The sequence below is a fragment of the Camelus dromedarius genome, chromosome 10 (assembly GCF_036321535.1).
Source record: "Camelus dromedarius isolate mCamDro1 chromosome 10, mCamDro1.pat, whole genome shotgun sequence".
Lineage (NCBI taxonomy): Eukaryota > Metazoa > Chordata > Mammalia > Artiodactyla > Camelidae > Camelus > Camelus dromedarius.
This window is the reverse complement of record NC_087445.1, coordinates 30103455-30117208: the sequence shown is the minus strand read 5'-3', so window position 1 is coordinate 30117208 and position 13754 is coordinate 30103455. Positions and strand designations below refer to the sequence as shown.

The 13754-nt window shown below is 40.6% G+C and overlaps 1 protein-coding gene across 6 annotated transcripts in view; it reads left to right on the top strand.

Annotated features, from left to right (window-relative positions):
- Positions 1-13754, top strand: part of KDM4C (lysine demethylase 4C) — a 359368-nt gene that overhangs the window by 17579 nt on the left and 328035 nt on the right. The window contains exon 1 of one of the 6 annotated variants that reach the window (XM_064490231.1): positions 11252-11981. The exons of 1 other annotated variant lie outside the window; for it this stretch is intronic. The gene's annotated coding sequence lies outside the window, so the exon portion shown is untranslated. Of the gene's footprint in view, positions 1-11251; positions 11982-13754 lie in introns of those variants that run through there. 4 more of the 6 variants (XM_064490232.1, XR_010382646.1, XM_064490230.1 and 1 more) reach the window with 4 other exon arrangements.

Genomic DNA, 13754 nt, shown 5'->3' with positions numbered 1-13754 from the left:
GTCCTGTTTTTATTTTGAATCAATTTTAAGTTTACAGAAAAGTTACAAGACTAGAACAAAGAACTCCCATATGCCCTATACTTAGATTTACCGTTTTTGACATTTTGCCATATGTGCCTCCTTTCTCTCTCTCTTTCTGCACGCACATGCAGGCGCACACTCATGTTTGTCGTTTATACTTTTTGAAACATTTGAGGCTGGGTTGCACATATCATGTCTCCTTTCTCCTGAAAACTTTAGTGTATATTTCATAAGAAAAAGAATATTCTCTTACATAACTACAGTGCCCTTATCAAATTTAGGAAATTTAACATTGATAAAATACTTTGATCTACAGTCCATATTACAATTTTATCTACCCTGCAGTCTCTTTTCCTATTTCTTTAATTGTCCTATTAATGTTCATTATAGTAATTATATATCTGTCAGTCCAGGACGACATATTATATTTATGCAGAATATAGCCCGATAGTTTTATAGAATATATCTCAGTTTGAGCTTGTGTGGTATCCTTCGATAGTTTATGCTAAGGCTAGGTCTAAAAAGAAAAATGAAGCTGAAATAGCATTAAACAAAAATATGGCTTTCATGAAGAGATATTCTTGTGGAAAAGATGGTGCTGACAGACGATTACCCAAAATGAAAATTACAAGGGATCAAGAGGACTAAAGAATACAACTGCTAGATAATTAATCCTCCTAAGTATAGCTAATGAAATTAGGTCGACAGAAGTGGTTTTTGTCAGTGGTGGGGCTCCTGTCTTCTCACTGGTATCACTGAGGCAGGTCATGTAGACAAAAACATAGCTACCTTGTACACAACTGTCACCCGAATCTCTGACAATCCAGGGCATGAGGCAGGCATTCAATAAATACTCATTTACTAAGTAAGCAACAAGGATTACCCAGTTTGCATCTTTAGTCTCATGGTTATTTTTATTTTGCTCTTTTGTTTGCCGTTGCTAAATATTAGGGAGCTAGATCGAGGGAAAATACAAGATTTTCTGCCTTCTCTATGGAATCTGCAGCTAATCTTTGTTCACTGGAATTGTGGGAGGAAGCTAGTAGCTAAGAGACTCATTGACCTGAAATCCTCTCCAAGTCTGACTATGTAAAAATGCAGCTTCATTAGACAATATTATGTCACCTCCAGAGGGTGGGGTGGGGAGGCAGCTGACTTCTGCAGTCTCAATAGGGACAGTCTTTGGAAAAACTGATTTCCAAAAGTAGAACTCAGAATCTAGTTCATATGCGACCTCTGCTAGTAGCAGTTTAACTCTGCCAAGTAAGAGCTGAATGAAGGCTCTCTGAGAAAACACCTGGCCAATATGAAGAGGGACACAGGAAAATGGAAGGAAAACCAGGTGTTAGTCTCTTCTGTAACTGTGGTGTTTCTTTAGCAAGAATTAGCTCATGGGACATTGATAAATAGGCCTATGCCAGTATAACAGTGGAAATATTGTGCGTTCATGTGGAATTTTCCTCTGCATGTTAATGTTTGGGAGCAATTAAAGGAAAAAAAAAACAACTTACAATGCAGGAAGACCTTAAGAAAAAGATGAAAATACTACAGAAATCCCCTGTTTAGTGAAAAAAAGTGAGTTGAGTTTGTGTTTGCAAAAACCTGGCTACACTTTCCCACAGTGTTAAACTATTTTGGGAAGCTGTGTGTGAAGATGAAAAAGTGTAAAGATATTTCTCCAGGTGTGAATAGAATTTGATGAAGAATGCTCTACCCCAGATAAGATTTTAATTCTTGATGAGATTAGTCTCTAATGCCCTCAACAACCTACCTTGTCTAAGAAGGAAGCAGGAGTCCATAGGCTCTAAGAGTGGCAGCAGCACACTCCAGTGTGCAAGCAGTGGGATTTTTAGCGCTCTGGATAGGCAATAAATGGTCTGCCCCAATCCACTTTGACCCAAAACTCTGCAATTATGCAGGACTTGAGACTTTCCAGGACCACATATTTGGAGTTACTGCAAACACGCCTGTTACATAGCGATTTTACTAAAAATAAGCCCTCAAAGCTGTCTCTATTGTCTGCATAGAGGGTTGGGCACACAGGCCTGGAGCCAGGTGTGCTCCAGAGGAAGGGGTGGAGGGAAGCGGAAGAGTCTTGGGATCCTGCGGGAAGACTGCAGCCAGCAGTAGTGTGGAGGAGGCGCCAGGCACTCAGCCAGCCAGGCGCAGGCCAGCACCCTGCAGAGCCTTACCAGGGGCTGAGTGGTGGAGGCTCAAGGCCTGCTCCTCCTCCTCTTGCTCTCTTACTGTCCTCACTTCACTGCCCCTTCCGCATTGACCCCGTGCGTCTTCCCGACCCGCTGGCTGCACAGCGGCGGCTTGGCCGGGCAGCCCACGCTGCGGACGCCCCGCGGCAGCAGTTCCGGAACCGTCTGCTAGGTAAACGCCCCAAAGAAGGAAAGGGCGCCTCAAGGGGGCATTTGTTGTCAAAGTAGCATCCCAAGAATTGACGGTTAAAGGAAATTTACTTTTTTAACGGTATGTTCTGTCACAGAGTTCTCTGACTTTTTGGTCGCAAGACTGCCTTAACACTCTTGAAAATTGCCTTTGTGGTTATATCCATCCATATGTATTATATTAGATTTTAAAACAAAAAATTTAAACACAATAGTACAGATGTACCCTTTCCATTATTCATAGCCTTGGTGAAATCACTCTTAGTTGTAGCCTCAGAAAACTCCACTGTGAATGAAAACAAATATATGTATGTTATATACCTATATTATTCTGTATACCAGAAATTGACACAACATTGTAAACTGACTATACTTCAATTAAAAAAAGGAAAAGAAAACTCCACTGTGAATGAGAGTGAATGAGAGCAGAAAAGGCAAAGAAAGTCTAAGTATTTAAGGAAAATAGCTTTAACCTGGCCAATTCCTGGAACAAACATTGGGAACCATTGCTCCAAAAAAATTACAGCTTAGAAGCAGGACCTTTATTTCCCAGAACAATTTAGATGGGAGCCCTGTGGAACCTAGACCAGGGCCTGGGTTGCTGGAGCAAACTAGACAGTGACCTGCAGAATTTACAGAGTGTGCCCTGGGATGTTGTATGTTTTCCAAAAAAGAACAGAACATACCAAGTAACTAAACATGAATTGCTGAGACAGATACACTTCAACTGAAAAGAGAAAACCAGAAACTCCTGAAAAGGTATCAACAGCTTCATAAGCTAAGAGCTCACTTGAAGAGAACAGCCAACAAAATAGAAATGCATTTCTCTGATGAAGGGGCTAGATAAAATCATGAGATATTTGGAAAGTAATCTAAAACCAGTGAAAATATATACTTGGTATGGTATAAACTAAGAAGAAAATATAAATAAATCTGTAGAAAAGTTTTAAGTTTATAGGAAAATAACAAAAAAGAACTCAATATACCTTTAAGCAGAGATAAGATAGCACTTAATGAAGCAAAACTACTTGAAGATAAAGTTAAGGATGCTCTGTCATGTGACAGGAAGAGGAAATTGGAATGAACAAAACATCAAGCTCAGGAAAAACTGAAAGTACATCAGAGGACTCCGAAAGAGAGGAGAGAATCTCTTGATTGTAAAAGTGATGATGCTAAAGTTTTGAGTTATAGAAAAATTATATATTCTGAATTAGACAATGCAAAGCCAAGGGCTCACCAAGGTAAGAAAGTGAAAGACAGAAGATAATTCTATTAGTTGTCTATTAAACAACCCAAATTTATTGGCTTAAAGCAGCAGTGATTTATTTATTTTTTTAAAGGATTCTCTAGGTTGGTCGACAATTTATCTGCTGGTTTTACCTGGGCTCAGTGGTGTAGCAACATTCAGCTAAAAGATGGTTGGGCTGGAAGGACAAGATAGCTCCACTCACATGTCTCAGTTGGTACTGTCCATTGTGAGCTTTGGTTCTTTCCCTTATAACCACCCTTCTCTAGCAGGCTAGACTTGCTTCCTTACATGATGGTCTCAGAACAGCATCATAAAAGGGTGAAAACAGATGCTACAATGCCTCTTGAACAACAGCTTTGGAAGTCACATAACATCTCTTCTGCCACATTCTGTTGATCAAATTGAGTCACAAGATCAGCCCAGATTCAAAGAGTCAGGAAATAGATAACCTCCTGATGGAAGGAAGAGCAAAGTCACTGCATAAAAGCATGGGAGAGATTAGTGGTCATAGTTTCGAACGTATCACAACAGAATGAACATGACAAAGCCTCAGGCAATGTTAACATTAGTTCAAGGAGAGAAACCATTTATGATTTTAGCTGAGTGATTAGATGTCAATTATGCGTGATTGGAAGAGCACTTAAAGAAGATAGAACAGGATGCTTGTTCTCTGTAGTCAGCACAAGGTCCTAGAAAATATACTGTGCAGCTTCAAGGTGAAAATTGAACATGATGATCAGATAGAACACCTTACTGGAAGATCTGAACAGAGAAGAAAGATCAGGGGTGGTCAGGTACAGAGGAAAGGAAATACTAAAATCAGTGAATTCAATAAAATGGAAGGAAACTATAGAATATGAACGTATCTTATAAAGCAACATTTTGTTCTGCAGAAGAAAGCCCATGACAATTGGATCCTTATTTGTGATACTGAAAGAGCTATTGCTGGAGAGATGAAGCAAGGCACCTTTCTGAGACAGAAATTAATAGAGGAACGAGTTAAAATGAATCATATACACTTGAGTATACTAGAAATTATATAGTATTTAATGGTTAGATATGTGATAAGATAGACTTATTACTCCAGATAAATTTTTCCTGGATTTACAATGTAAACTAATATACCTTCTTCCAGGAAACTTTCTGGCTTACAGACTAAAGCAGTTGGCTGACACACACATGGTATTATCACATGCTGTCACAAATGGACCTGCTGCTTTCCTTACTAACCTGAAGTGAAATCAGCATACTTAGAAACTATTTTTAAAAATAATACCCTTTTTATTAAAAAATTTAATGCAGGCAGACCTTGTTTTGTTGTGCGTCAATTTATTGCACTTCATAGGTAATGTGTTTCTTACAAATTGAATGTTTGTGGCAACCCTGTGTTGAGCAAATCTATGGGTGCCATTTTTCCAATAAAATTTTCTCACCTCGTGTCTCTCTGTTTCATTTTGGTAAGCCTCACAATATTTTGAACTTTTTCATTATTATATTTACTGTGATCTGTGATCACTGATCCTTGATGTTACTGTTATAATTATTGTGGGGCACCATACACCATGACCATATAGGACAGCAAACTTAATTGATAAATGTTGTGTGTGTTCTGACTGCTCTACCGTTTCCCCGTCTCTCCCTCTCCTTGGGCCTCCCTATTACTGGAGACACAACAATATTGAAATTAGACCAATAAATAACCATACAGTGGCCTCTAAGTATCCAAGTGAAAGGAAGAGTTGTCTCTCACTTTAAATCAAAAGCTAGAAATGATTAAGCTTACTTAAAAAAATTCATTTTTACTTTAAGAGGGAGGTAATTAAGTTTATTTATTCATTTACTTTTTTTTTTTTTGTTCAGAGGAGGTCCTGGCCCCGGACCTTTTGCATGCTAAGCATGCACTCTGCCACTTGAGCTATACCCTCCCTAACTAGAAATGATTAAGCTTAATACTGAAGGCATGTTGAAAGCCAAGATAGCCTGAAAGCTAGTCCTCTTGAGCAAAACGCACAAATGATAAGACAGCTAAAGAGCCTTATTGCTGATGTGGAAGGATTGTGAGTGATCTGGATAGGAAGAGCAAAGCAGACACTACATTCATTTAAGCCAAAACCTAATCCAGAGCAGGGCCCTCACTCCCTCCAATTCTGTGAAGGCTCAGGGAGGTCAGGCAGCTGTGGAAGAAAAGTTAAAAGCTAAAAGAGGTTGGTTCATGAGGTTTAAAGGAAGAAGTCACCTCCATAATATAGAAGTGCAAGGTGAAGGAGCAAGTGCTGATGTAGAAACTGCAGCAAGTTATCCAAATGATTAAGCAAATATAATGAATGAAGTTGGCTACACTAAACAATAGGTTGTCAACATAGAACAGCCTTATACTGGAAGAAGATGCCATTTAGGACTTTCATAGCTAGAGAGGAGAAGTCAATGGCTGGCTTCAAACCTTCAGGGGACAGAATGACTTTCTTATTAGGGGCTAATGTGGCTGGTGACTTGAAGTTGAGGCTGATGCTCATTTACCATTCTGAAAACCCTAGGGCCTTTAAGAATTATGCACCATCTACTCTGTGCTCTATAAATGGAACAACAAAGCCTGCTTGGAAAGCTATCTGTTTATAAGGTTTACTGAATGTTTTAAGCTCACTCTGGAGACCTACTGCTCAGAAAAAAACATTCCTTTCAAAATATTACATTTATTGACAATGCACCTGGTCACCCAAGAGCTCTGATATAGCTGTACAACAAGATTGGTGTTGTTTTCATGCCTGCTGACATAACATCTATTCTGCAGTTCATGGATCAAGGAGTCATTTTGACTTTCAAGTCTTATTATTTAAGAAATACATTCCATAAGGCTATAGTGGCCCTAGTTAGCCTCTGATGGATCTGGACAAAGTCAATTGAAAAATCTTCTGGAAAAGATTGATCATTCTAGATGTCATTAAGAACATTCATAATCCATGGGAAGAGGTCAAAATATCACTATTAAGGGGACTTGGAAGAAGTTGATTCCATGGATGACTTTGAGGGGTTCAAGACTTCAGTGGAGGAAGGAACTGCAGATGTCAGGGAAATAATCCCTACATCTAGTTCTAGCAAAAGAACTAGAATTAGAGTTGGAGCCTGAAGACATGAGTGAATTGCTGCACTCTCATGACAAAACTTTAACACATGAGGAGCTGCTTCTTATGGATGAGCAAAGAAAGTGGCTTCTTGAGATGAATCCACTCCTGGTGAAAATGCTGTGAATATTGTTGAAATGACAAGAAAAGATTTAGAATAATACCTAAACTTACTTGATAAAGCAGTAGTAGTATTTGAGAGGGTTGACAAATTTTGAATTTTTTTTATCATGGGTGAAATGCTATCAAACAGCATTACATGCTACAGAGAAAGGAGGAATCAATTGATATGGCAAAATATATTGTTGTCTTATTTTTAGAAATTGCCACAACCACCCCAACCTTCAGCAACCACTACCTGATTAGTCAGCAGCCATGAACATCAAAGCAAGACCTCCATACCAGCAAAAAGATTACAACTCACTGAAGGCTCAGATGATGGTTAGCATTTTTTTTTCTTTTAGTAATTAAGTATTTTTAAAGTAAGGTCTGTACATTTTTTTAGACATAATGATACTGCACACTTAAGAGACGACATTATGATGTGAACATAACTTCTATATGCACTGGGAAATCAGAAAATTCATGTGACTCACTTTATTGCAGTGGTCTGAAACCGACCTTGCAATATCTCCACGGTATGCCGTACATTCTTTGCCAGCAACTAAAAAGGATTTGAAATGTCAATATGTATATAATATGGCCGAGAAAGCTAAAAAATTACTTATGCTAGCAAAATTATTGTAACGGAGTATTACATTTCATTCTGAGTTACTGACAACCCTAAAAAAAGAGAAAATATTCAAGTAATGGAAACAAAAAAGTTACAGAGAGGAAACTCTTTCACTTACTGAAATTCTTAAGAGTTAATGGGACAAAAGGAAAAAGGAGCTTAGTTTTCTTTTCATTTGTTTTTGCCTTCAAGATTTCCCCTTTCTAATCAACAAAAAATTTCATGGAAAAGGAAAGGGAAAGTTCAGAAGTTTTACCCTTTATTTATCAAGTTAAGTTAACCTGCGTGGTTTATTGGTCAAAAGGTAGGTAAGAAAGTTGCTATAAAAAAATACAAAAATTAACATACTAAATGTTTGAAGACCATTTAAATTTAAATGTCTTATATAAAACTGTACAAATCATAAGTGTACAGCTTTAGGAGTTATCACAGGTTTCATCATCCAGGTTAAAAACAGAACATAAGCAGCACCCCAGAGGTTCTTTACCCCTCCCCTCCCAAATGCTCCACCACCTTTCTTCTCCTCAAAGACAACCATTATTTTGACTTTTAACACCATAAAATAGTTTTGTCTATTTTTAGATGTTATATAAATGGAATCACACAGCATGTATTCTTTTGGGTCTGGCTTCTTTCACTTACCATTAATGAGATTTAGCCATTTTGTTTTGGGTAGCAGTAATTCATTTATTTTTATTGCTGTATAGTTTTCCATTGTAGAAATATATCTCCATTTAACTGTTGATTGATAGTTGGATTGTTTCCAGTTTGGGGCTTCACAAGTAATGCTATAACCTTCCTGTGTATGTGTTTGATGCATATGTACATGTCTTTCTATTTATTGGTGTTTCTGTTTCTCCACATTGTCACCAACATTTGTCTGTCAGTTTTTATTTTTAACCATTTTGTGGATGTATGTCGCTATCTCATTGTGGCTTGATTGTGCATGAGGGCAAGGCCATACATGTTCTGTTCCTAGCTGTATCACTGTCCACAACTTCTTCATAAAATGGTACAAATAACAAAAATAGATAGCAATGATAAATAATAAAAAGGATCGATTGAAATTAACAGCTACAAATACTCAGTGCTTACAACTTCAGTTTAGGTATGTAGTTTTATTTTTACTTGCTAAAATGAATGAATATCTAAATTTTTTTTTTTTTTAATGGAAGTAGTGGGGATTGAATCCAGGACCTTGTGCATGCTGAGCATGTGCTATACCACTGAGCTATTTCCCCTCCTCCCTTAATTGTTTGTATTGTTTTATGATTTGGTGTCATAAATAAGTTTCAATGTTTTCTTTGATGTAAAAACAAAAACATAAACTACCTTACTTGTTCCTCCAGAACCCCACCCTTCTGAATACACACAGGTACAAGTTTAAGGCAGTGGCCCAGGGAGAACTAGAAGCCCTAGGGAAAACATGACATATCTCCCCAAAGCTTTAATTTTATTCAAATGTTTTGATGGGAATATTAAATATTTTAGGTGTTTTTTCTTATATTAAACACAGATATAATGCTATCCAAACAGATTGAATATTCAGCTTATACAGAGGCTTGACTCATTTCAGTGTCTATTACCACATCCTTGGCCACATAGTCTTGGCCATTATGACTGTTAGTGAAAAAGACTGAAAAGCTTTGATAATGATGGGGAATTAGTCAAGTGTATCAGCTGGGTGGAATCATGCAATCATTTTTTAAATTTTAGGAGGATAATTTTGGCCTGCAGTACAGATGATGAGTTGTGTGTGTCTGTGTGTGTAGAATGCATTGGAGATAGGGAGATCATTAGGAGATTGTTGTAATAATCTAGGTAAGAGATAAATTGACCTGAACTTCAGAACACAGGAGACAGAGAAGAAGTACCAAGATTTCTAATTTTACTAGGTACCCACTATCATATTTACTGTGATACTTTAAAAAATCATCTAAACATCTAGTCATTGATTGGTTTGTATTATACATGTATAAATAACATCCATGTGATGATAAATAGAAACATTAATGAGTATTACTATCATTTCATTCTTTATATTTACAAGTCTAATGAACTTCAATATATTCAAAATTAGACTATATTATTTAGTAGTGTATGAATTTATCAATTTGCTGCATTATACATATTTTAAGAAATTTACAGGTATTGTCTCTGAGGTGATGTGAACAGTAGTTTAAATAACATAAGCTTCAAGGAAAATCTATGTATCCATTATACAGCCTCCATCTAATTACAAGTGGCATTTCTAATTGGATCTAAAGAAATTAATCTATATGGCTAAAATATTAATTTTATTGTAATTTACAATATAGAGGCATTTCAGTACATTAGGGACACAACATTGTCTTTTGTGCCATGAGTCCAGTTGACTTTCTAGTAGGCTCACTTCAGTTTCCAAAACGGTGCTTAATAGATTCATACTGTCCTTTACAGCTTTTTAAGTGTTTTGACATTTCACATTAACTTCTTTAACGTTCAAAAATGCTCAAAGTCAGAAAGCTGGTATGTCACCCTCATTATTCACATTAAAAAAACTGAGATTCAATTCACCGTGTTCAACAAATGTTATTTGTGCAATATCCTGTATCTGCAAATTGTAAACGGACTGGAATTCAGGTTTCCAGACTTTTTATTCTCGTGTACTAGGTTCCTAGTCCAATACAGCATATGGCTTCCTAAGGACCCTGGTGTTTAGTAGCTGTTTGACATATTTCTTAATCTTGTATTTCAATTTTAATATCTGTAACAGGGAGATAATAATACCTACTCACTGAATTATTGTAAGGATTAATTTAGTTAATATAGGTGAAGCTCTTAAAACAGTGTTGAGCTCACAGTAAGCCCTAAGTGAATGTTGTAATACATTTATTGTGTTAGCATATCCAATTGACTTGTAAGGAGAGTTGGGATTATAATAATATATACATTTGGAAAATTCCCAGTAGAGCGTACATGTTAGGCAAGTTCAGATGTGTTCATATATGGGTAATACAGCCTAAATTTTGTTTCTAATTTGATAATTAAAGAAATGCGGTGGCCCAATAATCCCATTAACCTTACTTAACCCGTATTTCACCTGTCCTTGCAATGCTCCTTTCAGCAAGAAAAGATTTCAAGGGTGTGGTAAGTGGACCTGTTGAGATAGTTTAAAAAGTATTGTAGTAGAAAACTCAATATATGAGACAGCCCAAGTGTGCTCAGAAGCGTAAGGTTCTGCCCAATCTTTCTTAGCTAAGAAGACGTTAGGGGAAAAGCCACAAGGGACCCAGCTGGGAACTCTACAGGAAGTTAAAAAAAATTGTTCAGCTTCTCAAAACACCTGGTGCTCAACCATCTGTCTTTGGTAGTACAAAGGCTTAATTAAGTAAGGTCTGTGTGGTTCTTTCTGACACCTTGGAAGGCAGAGGAACAGCGCAGAAGTAGCAAGTTGTAGCAAGCTAATTTAAGTAGGTTCTGAGGGGTCCGGAGGCACCTGCACTTCCTGTTACTACAGTTCAGGCCATACTGCTGTCCTGCCCTCTTTTTGAGAGACCTTTTCCCACCCCTGCCCGAATTCCTCTTGGGGCCACCGCAGGTCTCCTCAGTTAAAGCGCACGCCTGCGCTGGGCCGGACGTGTTCCTCGGAAGCGTCTGGAATACCGGGCAGTTTCGCTCCCCTCGGCTAACAACACAGCCTCCTGCTTGAGAATAACCTCTTAAAAGGCTAGTAGATAGACACCCTTCGTTCACTCGGGATCTCCAATTTCGGTCAGGAGGCTCAGAAGCCCCGGCCATAAGATGTTGTCTCTGCCGCCCAGCAGCGAGCGACAACATCCCAGCCAGCCTCCGCTGGGCTTTCCGAGGCCCCACCCATAGCAACGCCACACTGACGTCCGCGCGCCGGAGGCCGCCATAGGCTCGCGTCGGAGCCCAGGACGACGTGTGGCGCGTGGACACCCATCAGGTTCAGCCCTGCGGGAACCCGGCAGGCGTTTCCGGGCAAGGGTCTGTGCACCTGTTCCTTCCTTCTGCTCAAGTGTCTACCCCTTCTGGGAGAAAGGGGACGTGTCGGTCTCCAGAAAACAAGAAGCGCGGCAGCGAGCCTAGGTTAAGAACAGTGGGGAAGATAAAGCCCAAAGCAAGAAGGTGCCTGGCACCTTAAAGCTGTTTGGAAGTTCACGTGACCCACTAAGTGCCGGGCCCCAGCAGTCATGTGACGGCGCGCGCGCCCTCGCGCAGGGAGAGCCGGCTGGCGCTGTGCGCGCGCCTTCGCCGCTGCCTCCCAGCCCCTCAACGGGAGGGTGAGGAGCGGCGGAGTGCTCGGAAGACTGGGGCCGGGTGCGCGTGCGCAGCGAACAGCTGTCACCCAGTGCGGAACAAGTCTCCCAAATTTCCCAAATCTCCCTGGGCCGGAGGTCACCGTTTTCCTTCTTATCTTCCTCCTCGGGGTCGTGTCCTCGCTCCCGCCCGCGCGCCAGGTAACCGCTTTTCCGGAGTCGGGGAGGGGGTTGGGGGTGGTGGGGGAGGGGCCCGGGCGGTCTTCTTCGCACTACCCCGCTCGGCGCAGGGCAGCAGGGGGTGCCGGCGTCCGGCGGAGGGGAGACGCCGGGCCGGAGACGCTCGGTCCGCGGCCGCCGTGACTGTCACGCTGGGGAGAGAGCGACCGGCCATGGTCGCAGGGGTGGGAGGCAGGAGCCAGTGACAGCCCTCCCCGGCCCTCTCAGGGGTTCGGTCCCCGCGCTTGCCGTTCTCCCAGGGGCCGGAGTCGGGGTCGCGCTCCTTGGAGCAGGGGAGCACGCGGGTGGTCCAGAGATGCTGACTCCTTACCTTTCCTTTTCCAGCCCGCTCTGCGGCTGATTCCGGGGAGGCCGGGCCTGGTGCCATCTCTTCCCTGAGACTATCACGACCCGTGGGGTGAGGGTGGTGGCTCCTCTCCAGACCACCCGTCCTAGGCAGCCAGCCCCTCTCCTGGGTTCGTCCTTAGTCTCCGTGGCTGTCCTTTTGGTTTTTCCGGCATGGGGCCATTTCTTCCTGTAGTGCCTCTAAGCCACGAAGCGGTGTAGATGGTGGGTGCTTAATAAATATGAATTGGATTAGGTCGCGTGGAATGCCAGGCATGGGACGTGGCGTGGGGTGGGGATGTGAAGAAAGAAGGCAGGCTGGGGCTCCCGTCTCGAGCTTGGGGTTTTCCTCGGAGCTCAGCCAATGAAACCAGCAGGGCTCGATTCGGATGCTTTCCGGGTGAACTCGGAGCCAGTCTCCCCTGAGCTGCAACTATGCACGTCTGCATGGGCTGGCTTTGGTTGTGGGCAGTGCTAGGGAGGGTTTTTGTTTGGTTCCTCCTCCTGGAGAAGAGAGGACAAACATTTTTTTTTTCAAAAAAAATTTTTTTTAAAGAACTTGGTAAATTATCCTGCGAGGTTATCAAGCGCTGCTTCGGAAGTGTAGGTTAAAAGTTGCAGTCTGCCCACCCATACTGTTGTGAAAGTGTCTTGGTAGGCTCAGTTCACCTACGTTTAGAACAAACTTTGCCCTATTTCACCCACTTGAATTTGCAGTAATTTTTATTTTTAACTTCGGGATACTCAGCTTCACTGTTTCTATGGCAACAGTTACTAATATTCTAATTTCGAAGTGTGGTTGAAAATTAGTGGCTTTAAATCTTAAAGGTCCATTTTTACTTCGTAGCTCTCAGTTCTCCTTTACGGTCATTAGTCAAGTTCTCCTACCTTGCTAGTCCCCTCCCAACCCCCCATGCTTTGTTTTGCAATGTATTACACGGTTTTTCGGCTTTTTAAAGACCCTCTTTCTTCCGATTTAAGGTGTTATGAAAAGTTTGCGCATGATCTTTACAGCACTCCACGAACTTGGCAATACCGTTTAAATCACAGACTTGTTTCGTTTTATTAACAGACTGTAATCTGTTGCTTTTCTAAAGTTAAAAACAAATTTTAAACATTGCACGTGCGCAACTGCTTAAAAAAAAGTCCACTAACCGTTCTATAAGATTGAAGATTTTAAGAAGCTGAATAGGCAGTTAATTTTAAAAATTTTCCTCAGTTTTAGGACGAAAATCTATTATATTGAGTTCTCTTCTAGACATCTAAATTATCCAGGGCTAGGTTAGGTGCGGCTGCGGTAGTCTGAATTATTTGCTTTTCTCATTGTTTTCCAATTGCCCCTTGATTGGCGTTTCTTCCCTATTAGAATGTTAGAGCTTTTAGGTCAGGTTGTGTGTGTGTTTTTATTTA